Source organism: Taeniopygia guttata, chromosome 26 (genome assembly GCF_048771995.1).
Source record: "Taeniopygia guttata chromosome 26, bTaeGut7.mat, whole genome shotgun sequence".
Taxonomy (NCBI): Eukaryota; Metazoa; Chordata; class Aves; order Passeriformes; family Estrildidae; genus Taeniopygia; species Taeniopygia guttata.
In genome coordinates, this window is record NC_133051.1 from 892,868 (window position 1) to 906,625 (window position 13,758).

Consider the following 13,758-nt stretch of genomic DNA (forward strand, 5'->3'; position numbering starts at 1 on the left):
GGAGAAGGGCAAAGAGAAGCTCGATTTTTAAAATAAAGCAGGGAAAATGGAAATTATAAAGGAATAGCCTTTAAAATAATTAACCAGATTCTGTCCTCTTCTGCACTAATGACTCTGAGCTCAGGCACCCACTGGCTCCTGATGTCTTCCTTGGCAAGCTGGGGCAGTGCTCAGCCAAGTGCCAAACTCCAGGATTAAAATGCAGCAGGAGGAAAGTGAAATATTGGTTTCCTTTCTCACATCCAGCCCCAATCTGCCTTTGAAGAAAGTGAGCTGCATAAAAAATGGATGAAAAGGTTCCTTGGGAAATGGCAGCATGTGCCTAGGGCAGAGGCTTTGGGGATGGATTGGGTTGTTCAGGTGCTTGGGGGGCTCTGCCAGCTCCCCTGTGCACCTGGGGAGGCTTCAGGTGCATGAGGGTAAAACCATCAGTGGCTGATGTTCCGGGCTGGGCTTTAGCCCCAGCAGGAGCTGGGATTCTGCTTGTCTGTGTCACTGTGCCCCAGGGGCAGAGCGAGGCCTGGGCTCAGGAGCTGTGGGTGCTGTGGGGCTGGGTCAGCCACACCCTCAGGGTTCACAACCCTTTTTGGCTCCCAAATCCCTCCTGCCAGGTGCTCTCACCTGCACAGCACAAGTTTATCTCTGTGAGGCCACACTGGAGATTATTGGTGGGTTCTTTTCCCTGTTCCTTTCTAAACACCAGTTGGGCTTTATTCCATATTCCTTGGAATATGAAATATCCTGCACAAGGATCCACAAGGATCACCCCAGTGTGAGCACGGAGGAATGGGATGAGAGGGGGAGAGCAGGGGGAGATGAGGATTTCCTACACAAACCCCCCCCTTCAGCACCTGTGGCATGGCCAGAGGAGCTGTGCAGAGCCAGGAGGAGAGGAGAAAACTGGAACGGGGATTTTGGGTGGGAAAGCAGGACTGGGCAATGCTCAGCCAGCCCCACAGCAAGGCACAGCCCCATCCCCACTCTCAGGCCGCTGCTCTCCTGGATGGCACCCCAAAAATCCCCAGTGCCCATTCCTGCAGCTCCCAGGGCTGTGGGCACAGCAGGAGCTGCCTCAGTTTACCCGAAGCACTGGGAGGAGGCAGAGCTGCCCTGGGAGGGCTCAGCTCTGCCAGCCGAGCTGCTGGACAGCTCTTCCTCCCCAAAACGCTGCGAGCTGGAGCCTCTGCTCCCGGTGGAGAGGCTGGGCTGGGCTGGGCTGGCAGAGCCTGGCCCATCCACAGCACATCCCTCTGCTGGCACCCTGGGCAGGCACAGCCTTCTCAGGGTGATTTTTCAGAGCTTTTCTCTGCTGTGCACTCCTGTGTGAAATCTGTGTGTCTGTCAGAGAGGGGTACACGAGAGGCACTCACCTTGTGAGCTTCAGAGGAGATTCAGCTCTCTGTCCTCCTCTGACCCCAGCATCTGAGGCGGCAGAGAAAGCCTCCATCTGGGAATAAAACCACATCATCCTTCCTCCTGCAGGCTCCTCTGCCTTGCCCTTTTTCTTGTCGGAGATCTTGTTCCAATCCTGCCTCTCTCACATATGATCAGCTTCTGCTTTGCTGGAGTCAGGAGTGAAAACAAACAGGGCTCAGCTCCAGCTGCTGCTTGCTGCTCACAGCCCCAGGCTGTGCCTGCAGGGCTCCCAGCCCTGCCCTGGCCCCAGGGAGTGCCCTCGGTGCCATGGGGCTGCCCCAAAGGGGCCTTTGAACCCCCAAAATGGGGCCCTTTGAACCCCCAAAATGGGGCCCTTTGAACCCCCAAAATGGGGCCCTTTGAACCCCCAAAGAGGAATATTTGAACCCCCAAAGGGGGAACCTCTGACCCCCAAAGGGGGAACCTCTGACCCCCAAAGGGGGAACCTCTGACCCCCAAAGGGGGAACCTCTGACCCCCAAAGGGGAACCTTCGAACCCCCAAAGGGGGAACCTCTGACCCCCAAAGGGGAACCTTGGAACCCCCAAAGGGGAACCTTTGAACCCCCAAAGGGGGAACCTCTGACCCCCAAAGGGGGAACCTTTGACCCCCAAAGGGGAACCTTTGATCCCCCAAAATGGGGCCCTTTGAACCCCCTCCTCCTGTGGGGATTCCTGCTGAGCAGGGGCACGATGAGGCCACACCTCAGCAGTGGCCAGGGCCTGTGCCAGGTTTGGAGGGTTCACTTTTCCACCTGAAATATCACGAAATAACGATATGCTACAAAAATCCAGGATAAAAACGAAAAGCACATTTTCTTCTCCCTGCAGCTGGAGCTCCATGGGGCAAAACCTTTTAGATAACTTGCAATAAACTGCCTTGAGACTGAACAACAGAGACTGCTGAGCCTTTCTTTGGCAGCATGGCTTGGAGGAGAGACTTTTCCACCCCACGGAGCCCCTGAACCAGACCAGGGTTCCGACACCTAAAGAGCACAGCAGCGCTGTTGGCTCAGCACTTTGGTTTGGGTTTCAGCCTCCCCCCGTTTTTTGGGGGTCAGGTGAGATCACCGGAGTTGGCACTGCCACCCTGAGAGTCAGGAATGACAGCAGGGGTAGGACTGGCCGGTCCTGGGCAGGGGGATTTGGGTGGTCAAACACACCTTCAGCCCTGGGCTCTGCCTCCTGGGGATGGTTTCAGGTCCCTGAGGGGAACTGGGCTCCTGGCTGGTGGGAAATGCAGGAGTTCAATTAGTCAGTGAAATCAGAGATTCCACAGGAATTCCAACAATCTCAGGCTGCTGCTGATGATGGATTTAGCAGGTGAAAGGTGGAAGGTGACAATCCCCAGGGCTTTGGGGTGTGTGTTACCAGCACAAGGGTTACACTGCTCTTACCCACCCCTGCTTGGCCCTGCTCTCTCCCTTTCCAGCTCCGTCCTTCTGCTCACTTCCACATCCAGGAGATGCACTCAATGCCTGGATTGCCATGCTGCAGGCATTCCCCCCAGAAATCCCCTGCTCAGCCAATTAGCAGCACTGAATTTCATATTACTTAAAATCTATTCTCCTGGAAGGCTGGAGATTCCAGCATCTCCACCTATATTTGCTGGGATTATTGCTTAAAGGTGGCTTAGCTGCTAAGCCACTGCTGCAAAAGCTCCATTAAGTTCTTTCCTTGTTGTACATGGGAGCTGGAAGGATTTCAGGGCAGCAGGTCGGCTGCAGAAACCCGACACCCATTCTTCCAGCAATTAAACTTTGCAAAGCAAACTCTGTGGATTTCATTAAGGAAATGGAGCCATCAGCACTGGGAATAGCGTTTATGAATATTTCCTTCTAATGGCCAAGCCAGCATGTTGACAGGATGAGTTATTAGACATATTTACAAACAGCTGTTAAAAAGCCAATGTGGAGGTCCCAGCTGTATTTTTTTCCCCTTTTTATGCAGGGTTTATAGCAGTTATCCTTTGAAAAGCCAGCTTGATTGGCTTTCCTGCAAGGAGAGGTAAGCTTGATTAATTTATTCCCCCTCCCCAGGCCTGCAGTCACAGGGAGGGAGCAGTCTGTCTGTCTGTCTGTCTGTCTGTCTGTGTGCAGCTCACTCGAGGAATAAACCCAAGGGCAGCCAAGCAGCTCCCAGCCTACACGTGTTTAATTACAGGCACCGTGTACTTCTGCTGCAGGGATCAATAAGTTTCACTCTTATCCCCAATCAGGCCGATTTTTCATGGAATTCTTTTCCTTTGCTGTGTGAAATGAGAGGTCACTGGTGGGAGCTGGACACCAGGGGAGAGGATTTGGGTCCTGGTGACACCAGAGGTGAGGGTTTGGGTCCTGGTGACATCAGGGGAGGATTTGGGTCCTGGTGATACCATGGGGGAGGATTTGGGTCCTGGTGACACCAGGGGAGAGGGTTTGGGTCCTGGTGACACCAGAGGGAGGATTTCGGTCCTGGTGACACCATGGGGGAAGATTTGGGTCCTGGTGACATCAGGGGGAGGATTTGGGTCCTGGTGACACCAGAGGTAAGGGTTTGGGTCCTGGTGACACAGGGAAGGGTCTGGCAGGGTTCACTGGCTGATCCTCCAGGTTTATAGGGACAGGCAGCAAAGAAGGGGTTAAACCCAAGGTGTTGCCCCTTGGGGAGCTGTGAATTCTGTTCCTTGGAAGTTATAGGAAAGGTGGGTGCTGTGGCATCCGATGATGAGCACAGAATGTGCTGTGAGATCATTGCCAGCACTTCCAGCCTCCTCTCCTGCCCCTGTCCCCTCCTGCCCCTGTCCCCTCCTCTCCCTCCTCAGACCAGGGGGAACAGCTGGAGAGGTCCTGGCAGTGTCCCCTGGTGCTGTGGGACCGTGGTGTCCATGGCCCCACACCTGGAATTCCTGGGCTGTTTCCCTCAGCCAGGTTCCCACAGATCCCAGCCAGCCCCAGCAGCTCTCTCTGTCTCCCTCTCCCTCTCCTCTCCTCTCGTGTTTTCCCCGGGGGTTCCAGGCTCCCCCTCACCCCTGAAACCCCTGCCAGCCTTTTCCACCCCTGCTCCAGAAGCGTTTCCCAGGAAGGGGCTGCGGGGCTGGAAGCTGCTGCAGCAATGGAGCCCCTGGGACAAGCTCAGGGTTTTGGTGCTGGGTTTGCTCGGGTCACTTCTGCTACTGCCCGAGGCTGGGTCTCCAATTTCCTCCCCCCAGCCCCAGCAGCTGTCCCTGGGCCCTATAGGAGGAATCTTGTTCCCGAGGTACAGGAGAGCATCACGGAAAACAAGCTGTGCAAATTCCCTGCGTTTGTATCCTTGATTCTCACAAATCTCTTTCAACAAACAGAACCAGTGTGAAGCCAGCCCTGGGCTTGTGCATTGGAGAGAATTCCAGAATTTCTCTCTAAGCTAAATCCGTGAAATGAATCAATTATTTTTTTAAAGAGGATTTAAAGTTAATTAAGAAATGGAAGTGTGTGGCTATAAAGAAGTTAGATTTGGTATAGCACACATATATAACACTTCTATTTTCCGAGGAGATCCAGTGGAAGGCCACATTCCCTCTGTGAGGTGCTTAGGTTGATGAGAAACCCATTTGTAAGGAAAATTGGCTCTGGAAACAGTTGAGAGCGAGCGGCTGCTTGTTCTAAAGTCGCTGCCAAGTGATTGATTCAGTCCCTGGGTTCATCAGATCATTGCTTCCAATAATATCATTTTGCTTATTTATTTTATAGACGATCAATATGATAAATATTGCAGCACCGTGGGAGTGCCAGGGAGATGATTCCGGGGTGGTGAGGGGCTCTGCAGCCTCTCCCTGTGCCCCGTGAAGCAGAAAAGCAATTCAGTCTCACCAAAGGCTACAGGCGAGGCTGGATGTTCTCTGCAATAAATGCAAATTATTGGAATTCATTTCGCTGCTAAGAGGAGAAGAGAGAGGGGGAAAAAAATTAAAATTAAAGCTAAAGATGTTGCAGATCAAGGAGTTCAACTTGAGGCAGACGCAGAATTAACATAAAAGAAAACAAAGCAATAAAGAGAGGGGGGAAATAGATTTCACTAAAATAATCTGGTTTAATGAATAGGCCGTGATTTATTTCTGAAGTGCCTCTCTGCGGTGGTGGCTTTCTCCTCCTGTTTTTTAGAGCACGTACAATGGCATTCTGGCCCTGCTGCAATCAGTCTGCACGAACAGCTTGTAGATATTTGGCTGTGCACTGGCCCATGAGAGCAAATCGTCCTCCCTCATCGTCAAAGACTTTCTTTTCCAGTTCCTTTATGAGGTGACAAACTGTTCCCTTTCCTTTTGTTCTCCAGTGCTGAGCACCTTGGTCTTTTCTGGCTCTGCTTGGTGATTTTTGTTGGGTTTGGTAATGACCTGTGCTCCTTTCTATTGGAAATGCAGGTGAACCCACTGGGCAGAAATGCTGGTGTCTGACTCCAGCTCAGAGGGCTGAACGATTTCTTTATTATAACTGTGCTATAATACATTATTATACTATTTAAAGGAGACACTAAAACTACAGACCTACTTTTTAACTCCTATATCTAACTCACTCACAATTGGTGACCCTCTCTGAGAGTCCAGCCACATTGGATTGGCCACCAGGCTCAAACAATCCTCACCACAATCCAACCAAGCAATCACCCCAGGTAAACAGTTCTCCAAACACATTCCACATGGGAAAACAAGGAGCAGAAATAGAAATTGTTTTCTCTCTTTTTTCTCTGTGCTCCTCTGTGAAACGTCTTTACAGACTGGCGCCCAATGTGGGGCACGAATCCACGGTGACCTGCAACCACACCCGTCTGGATGCCTTCCCAGCTTTTCTACCTGTAGGACACCTTTCCATGGACGGTAACTAAATAACCAGGGGGTTTGGAGCTCATGAGCAACGGAAGTCGTCCCTGAGTGACGCCCAACACCGGAGCTCTGAGGAGACCCAAGGAGCACCAGAAATGATGGAAGAGAAAAATCCCAGTGCTCCTGATTGGAAACAGCCTGTTCCTTTTGTCTGGGCTGGGTATATTTAACTGGTCCAGTTCAGCTGCCAGAACACATTTGCCAAGGAAAACTTCCCCATTTAAACCTTCCACTCATCTAAATAAGGAGAGAGGAGCTGGAAGCGGGTCCTGGCAGAGCCAGGAGGGATGGGAGCTGGCAGAAATAATCCACTTGGTCTCCTGCTTTTGTGATCCCCTCCTGCCCTGTCAGTCTGGAACCCTCCCTGCTTTTCCTGGTGCACAGCGTGGGGAGCTGAGAGTTCTCTGCTGCCAGTCATGGCCTGAGAATGACACGGGGGCTTGGACAGGAGTTTTGGGCTTTTTTTTAATCCTCAGGATGTGCTTTTGCCTTTTTTAATACCCCAGGATTCATCCCAGATCCCGGTCACCAGGGAGGTGCCATCGCCACCACCCCGAGTGGCTTTGGGGAGGGGAAAATGGAGATTTTGGGGTCTTCTTTTGTCAGGAGGAAACTTGTTGGAAGCTGAGCAGTTTGCCAAGTGCCAGCAGCTCAGTGGAGACACCGGTGACACCTCTGGGGGTGTCACGGGAGGAAAGCCAAGCTCTGCCCTGGTTCTGGTGGAAGCTGCAGTGGGTTCCCTGGTTTGGGGTCGGGTTTGTGCCAGCAGGAGCTGGGACCCCGCTCTGGGCTGGGCTCATCCACCTGCCCCAGCCCTGGGCTTTGGGATCAGCAGCTGAAAGGCTCCTGCAGACCCCAGCGAGGGCAGCCAGTGGCATCTGCAGGGCTGGCAGCTCCTTAATTAGGGGAATGCAAATGGGCCCCGGGAAAAAGGTGCCAGGGAAAGGAAAAGCAGCTCATGAAAGGGAGTTCAGACAAGAACGGGGAAATTATTCACATAGCCCTAAAGTTTACTTCTAAGAGGTCTTTTTTTTCTTTTTATTTTTTTTTTCAATTTCATATATTTGCCTTGATCATTTGAGAGAAAAGATCCATCCACAGACAGATCTCCAAAGAGATTATGGGGTTTTTTTCAGTGTTGCTGTTGCTTTAATCCGTGGTCTCTTTAGACAGGGAATGTCTAATTGGTGCACTGGTGAAATCAAATGTTTAAATAGATTGAATGGCAGACTTTTTCCTTCTGTTGTGACATTAATCCCCCAATATTCCTGGGCCCCTTGCTGGGTATTGAGGCAAAGAAAGGAGCCAGAGGAGGTCCCTCTCTGTACATCTGTGAGGTGAAAACTCCCTGGATACACTCCCCAACATGATCCAAGACATCAATTAAACCCAGCACCTCTCTGCAATCAGCACTCGCACACATGAAATTAATCTCTCCATATGATCCATATTTCTGCAGGCCAGGGCAGCCTCTGGGGAGGGGAAGGCAGGAGAGGGGAGCCCCAGAGGTGACGGGGCTGCAGCAGAGCCTTCCTCACTCTGATGCCCTGGGCTCCGAGAGAGCTGCAAGGAGGGGCTGGAGAAGCAGGTGAGATGGATATTTGGGGGAAATGGAAGGGTTGGTGCTCCTGAAGTTTTCTTCTTCTGTTGTTTTTATCCTTTACCGGCCTCTGTTCTTCGTGATTGTAACAAACTGATGACGGTGTTTAAAGTGAGCTTGTGTCTGTTCTGCCTTTCTCCGGTACTGGCTGAGCTACCTGAAGAGAAGGAGTTTTATAAACTTCTGGGCTTGTGTTTGACTGTGAACATCCCCCTCCCTTTCCTAAGAATCCTGGAAAGAGTCTGGAGCAGCGGGCAGGCTCTGCATTCCTCCATCACTTACAGAAGGCTGTGCAGAATTTGCAGCAGCAGATTAACACTGCCAGAGCCACAAATCAAAGGATTTCCAGTTCCACCCCGCTCCCACTTATTATGCAGGGGGAGAAAAAAATCTCCATCTCCTCAGACAAGAGGGAAAAAAAAAGAGATGAAATTAGGGTTTAAAATCATTTAGGTTTGCATTTCATTCCGTTTGGCGCTGTCAGTGATACACAGCGCCTGCAGAAGAATTAGAAAGATTATTGTGGAAGAGAAGGCAGAGCCACAGCGTGTTTGACAATATGCTCTGTATTTTACCTTCATTAGGACAGGGAGCTTGAAATACTCATTTCTTTATGATGAAGGAACTAAAGATTTCCAATGAGCGCAGAGCAGGGTGCGGGCAGGGGAGATTTATTGCTAAAGCAGCTTCTTAATCACAGCAAGCACCTGAGCGAAATTGTGGAGATGCTTCTGCCCCAAGACACCCCTTCAGTGAGCTGGGGAAGGGGATTCCCCCCTGCAGGGGGGATTCAGCCAGCCCTGAGGAAATTCAGAGGCAGAGATTTTAGGGAGCTCCAGTCAGAGCCCTGGCAAAGCTCCCTTTGCACCCCTCCAGAGGGGACAGCAGTGTCACCACGGGCCCTGCTGCGTTTGGGGTCTTGGTGCATGTGTGGACACTCCTTCATTAGGGGCCAATAATTAACTCCTCACCTCTTCGACCCCATCCCCGGGCTGAGGGGCTGCCCAGCCCTGAGCACCCCTGGGATGCTCCAGCAAAGCCAGTCCTGGCCTCAGGCAGTGTCCAGCAGCTGGAGGGGCCCTGCTGGGTCGGGGTCAGCACAGCTGGATCGGGGTCAGCACAGCTGGATCAGGGTCAGCACAGCTGGGTTGGGTCACAGCTGGGATGGGAATGTTCCAAAAGCCATGGATGGATGCCCAGTCCCATGGCCTGCTCTGGGGAAGGCTCAGCTCCTGCTCTCAGCCCCTGTGCCCGCTGTCTCGGGCAGCCCTGGGCTCACAGGACACTCTGGGGACACTCTGGGGACACTCTGGGGACACTCTGGGGACACTTTGGAACACAGCTGTGCTTCAGAGGGGCACCAGAGGCCACAGGGGGCTGCCAGCCTCTCCAGGTCACCTTTCCTCGGCCGCTTTGTTGGTTTGTGACCGAGGTGGGCACCTCTCCCTGCTCCTGGCAGGGACAGCGTGCAGCCACAGGGGGAAACACAAGGATGCAGCAAATATTTATTTAAAAAGAGGTGGGAGTGATGTGCAGAGCTTGGGTCACACTGAGGAGCCAAGGGAAGGAGAGGAGAAGGTGACACCGTCACTCCTGGTATGGGCCAGCCCGGCCAGTGTTTTCATGTTGTATTTGATTTTTGAACATCGCTAAATATTGCTGAGTTTTTTCCAGGGTTATTTTTGTGCTCTCCTCTGTATGATCCCCTTTCTTTCAGCTCTCAGCTGTGGGAAGATGATTAAAAATGGCACATTGTCTGCACCTGGAATTCCTGACACAACCCCGGCACAGGCAATTGTGTTTCTGACAGTAACAAGACACTCTGGAACTCGGGATCCGGAGACTTTCTGTTCTCCTGCCCTTGCACTTAATGAAACCAGAGTTTGTTTGAGAAAGAAAAACCCAGAGTTAATTTCAGCTCAGCTCAAACCAGGGGATCCGGAGGCAGGAGCTGGAGCTCGGAGTTATGGGAAAATCCGAGGAGAGGAAGGGATAAGGAGCGCTAGGAAAAGAAAAATCCTTTTTATTTCCCAAGAAGACATGATGAACAGCAGAGAGAGGAAAAAAAATCACTTGACAAGGTTCTTCTAAAGAGGAAGAATAGTGCAAAGTGCTGGTTAAATTCCCATTGATCCTTCACTCAGCTTCCCATATACATGTGGGTTTGACTACTTGATACTTCCTTTCACTGTCATAAGTAATAACCGAGGGGAAACAATCATTTCTAAATAACTGCCTATGATTCTTCTATTGTAGTGATTAGCGCTGAATAATTATTAGCTGCGCTGGGTTTCTGCGGGGCTGGGTGGCAGCGGGAGCTGCCGGCGCCTATAGACGGTGCCTATAGATGGTGCTCTCGGCCTCGCACAGCCGCTCCACGCCGAAAAATCCGCCTGGATGCGCTCCCCGTGTCCCAAACCCCCCGGGAATGGGGGCCAAAGGCTCTTTTCCCTGCGCTGTTTCCCTGCCGTGCTTGTCTGGGAAGCCACGGATCTGTTTTATTGCCCTGGGGATGGCAAAGGTGGAGCAAAGGCTGATTTGGGTCCGGGCAGGGAGGGAAGAGCCCGAGGCGGTGGCCAAAGCCGGGTACCGGCACTTCCAGGAGTGTGGAGCCAGGCCTGGCAGTCCTGATAGACCCTCCTGTGACCTGGCCAGACACACTCATGACCTGGTCAGAGACACCCATGACCTGGTCAGACCCACCTGTGACCTGGTCAGACACACTTTTGACCTGGTCAGACACACCCGTGACCTGGTCAGAGACACCCATGACCTGGTCAGAGACACCCGTGACCTGGTCAGACACACTCATGACCTGGTCAGACACACCCGTGACCTGGTCAGAGACACCCATGACCTGGTCAGAGACACCCGTGACCTGGTCAGACACACTCATGACCTGGTCAGACACACCCGTGACCTGGTGAGACACACTCGTGACCTGGTCAGACACACTCGTGACCTGGTCAGAGACACCCGTGATCTGGTCAGACACACTCATGACCTGGTCAGACACACTCGTGACCCCCACGCTCTGAGGCACAGGCGCTTATCACAGACACGGCCACAGAAATTCGTGACCCGCGGGCTCCCAGCAGAGCCTGCTCTTTCCCTGCTGCTTTGCTCCCCAGCCCGGCAATGCTGGAATGATTAGCTGGAAACAGCCCGTGATTCCAGGAGCACAGTGACCATCAATAAATAATAAACAGGAGGCAGGACGCAGACAGGGCCTGCAGAGAGGAGGGGAAGGGCTGCTGAGATGCTCTGCCCTGCCCTGTAGGGCTCTCACGAGGAGGAGCTGCTTGGTGGGATGTGCATTCGCCCACAGCTGGCTTTGCTTGGGGTTGGTTCTGTTTGTGGGAGCGTGCAGCACAGGAGCTGCACTGGAACGGGCTGGGAGAGAGCAAAGCTTGCTCAGGAACCGATGCTGCCATCCCCTGAGTGCTGCTGCTGCCTCTCCCCAGCTCAGCAGCTGCAGCCTGGGCACCTCTCCAGGCTGCCAAGGCCTCGCTCTGGAGCTGCAGTGAGGGCAGGGGAGCCTCTCTGCGGGGCTGTGCTGTGCAGGAGCTCTGCCCCTGCCCACCCAGGGCTCTGCAGGGGCTGCTGAGAGGATGGAGACGCTGCGGGCATGGGGAGAGCACCGACCAACCTGTGGCTTTCTCCTGGGCAGGGGCAGGGCAGGGGCAAGGGTGGCACCTGCACCTGCACATGGGATGCAAAGGCATTCCCTGCTGGACTTCCCCATTAGGGGTTCCTGAATCCTCTGCAGGGGGCAAAGAGCAAAGCCAACCCCAACTGGGTCCTTTTCCACCCAAAACTGCTCTTGCAGGGCCTTGCTAAGGTGAACCAGGCAGGGAACTGCTGTGGCCATGGTGACAGCAGTGAGGGTGACACAGGCTGGGCTGGAGGGGAGCTGTAAGAGGAGATTGGGGTGCTTTAGTCACTCAGGTTTGTTGTGGAGCAGGGCCCAGGATGATGGCTCTGATTTTCTCTTGAAACTGTCCCAATGTGTAACAGAAAAACGGTTACAAAATTCCTGATGACAAGATCCAAACAGCAATCCATCATGGTATTGATCCCCTCCACCAGCTGCCCTGCTCGGAATCATTCCCACAGCCTGGCTGGGTCAGGGTCAGCTGGACCGTGGTGCTCCTGCCTTTCAGGAGCAGTGTCCTGCTGTGACACTGGCACTGCCTTTTCCTCCCTGGCTCCAGGTGTCCCAGACCCCTGTGGGCTGCAGCAGGTGACCAGAGGGGTGTGAGGTGCTGGAAGATGCTCCTCCCTTTGGGTACCCTGCAGCTTCCAGGGGCTTCTCCCCGTGCAGAGGCAGCAGCAAAGGCCAGGCCGTGGCTCTGTGGCTGAAGCACTCAAGCCCAAGGAGGGGTTCTGTGGCTCCCAGCAGTGGGTGGTCACAGGGCTCCCTGTCCCAGCTGCCCATGGCCACTGTGGTTGGCTTCTGGCAGATTTTGGCAGGAGCTGTTGGGGTCAGTGGCTTCAGGGGCATTGCAGCACATACCCACCTCTAGCTCTGCTGGAGGTGACCACCCTTGGCAGAAAAGCGGGCTGCCAGCCCTTCCAGAGACGGGGAAACTGAGGCATGGAGCGCTCAGGTGTCACTCCTGCCACCCGAACTGGAGCCGAGGGGTGCTCTGGGAGGGGGGCAGAGTTGGGGGCAGCTCTGTTCCTGTCCCTGCAGCCCCCCCGAGGTGGGACAGCTGCGGGGCAGCTGCGGGACAGCTGCGGGGCTTTCCGGGGCTTTCCGGGGCGCAGCTGCACCGGGCCGGCCGCGCAGCCCCGGGCACTCCGGGCACTCCGGGCTCGGTTCCAGCGCCCAGCCGCTCCCCGGGCACGGCTCCGCGGGACAGGGCGGCGCAGGTGAGGCGGGCAGGGGGTGCGGGCGGCGCTGCGCAGCCCCGGCTGCGGAAGGGTTAAGGCGGGAGCGCGCCCGGGCTGGCGGCGGGAGCGCGCCCGGGCAGCGGCGGGAGGTGCCGGGGCGGGCGCAGCGCAGCCGAGCCGCGCTCGCCGCACTCGGGCAGCGGCTGCGGAGGCGATGAGAGGCCGGCGGGGCTGAGCCGAGCCGAGCCGCGCCGCGCCGCGCCGGGGGAGGCGGAGGGGCTGCGGGCAGCGGCGGCCGCCCGGCCCCGGATTTCCATGGTGCCGGGGGCCGCCGGCATCCCCCCGCCCTGAGCCGGGAGGCGGGCGGCACCGGAGTGCCGAGGGCCGGTGAGTGGCGGCGGATGGCGAGGGGCTGCTGCCCGCCGGGGTGCGGGGGTCCCCGGGGTGGGGGATCCGCCGGAGGATGCGGGGAGGAGGCGCGGGATCGCTGTCGCCGTGCCGCCCGCAGCTGGCACCGGGGCTGCGGGTGGCACCGGGGCTGCGGGTGGCACCGGGGGCTGCGGGTGGCACCGGGGGCTGCGGGTGGCACCGGGGCTGCAGAGCGCGGGGTGGTGCCCGGCGGCTCCGGTCCCGGCCGTGCCCGCGGAGATGCCGGCGGTGCCTGGGGAAGGGATGGAGGAACGGCTCCGGTTCCAGGGAATGCAGCGCCCGCCGCCTCCCCGGGCTGCTCCGCGCTCCCGTTAGACATCGCTGTCTCCTCGTTAATTCTGCGGCCGCTCGGTACCGCTCAGTCGCGGTCTGGAGCCGATGCAGCGGGATAAACTCACCCCCATAAAAAGTTCCTGTTAGCAAAGAGGCACTTTTTGGAAAACACCCCTGAATCTTAGGGGAAAAGACATAAAATCCCCACTAAACTTTCCTAAATCCGCGCGAGACCCTCTTTGGAAGGTGATGAGGGGAGAGATACCGAGTGCACTTGTTCTCCCGGGGGAAATCGCGGCTCCCGGGGGATCCCCGCTCTCCGCAGCCCGGAGCGCCCCGGTGCTGTCGGTGCTGCTCCGGTGATCT

General features: G+C 55.3%; 1 protein-coding gene across 4 annotated transcripts in view; it reads left to right on the plus strand.

Annotated features, from left to right (window-relative positions):
* The first annotated feature begins 12,707 nt into the window (after nucleotides 1-12,707).
* Nucleotides 12,708-13,758, plus strand: part of PLXNA2 (plexin A2) — a 124,014-nt gene continuing 122,963 nt past the window's right edge. For 2 of the 4 annotated variants that reach the window (XM_030291772.4, XM_072918932.1), the window contains exon 1: nucleotides 12,936-13,077. The gene's annotated coding sequence lies outside the window, so the exon portion shown is untranslated. Of the gene's footprint in view, nucleotides 12,730-12,935; nucleotides 13,078-13,758 lie in introns of those variants that run through there. The other 2 variants (XM_072918931.1, XM_072918929.1) reach the window with 2 other exon arrangements.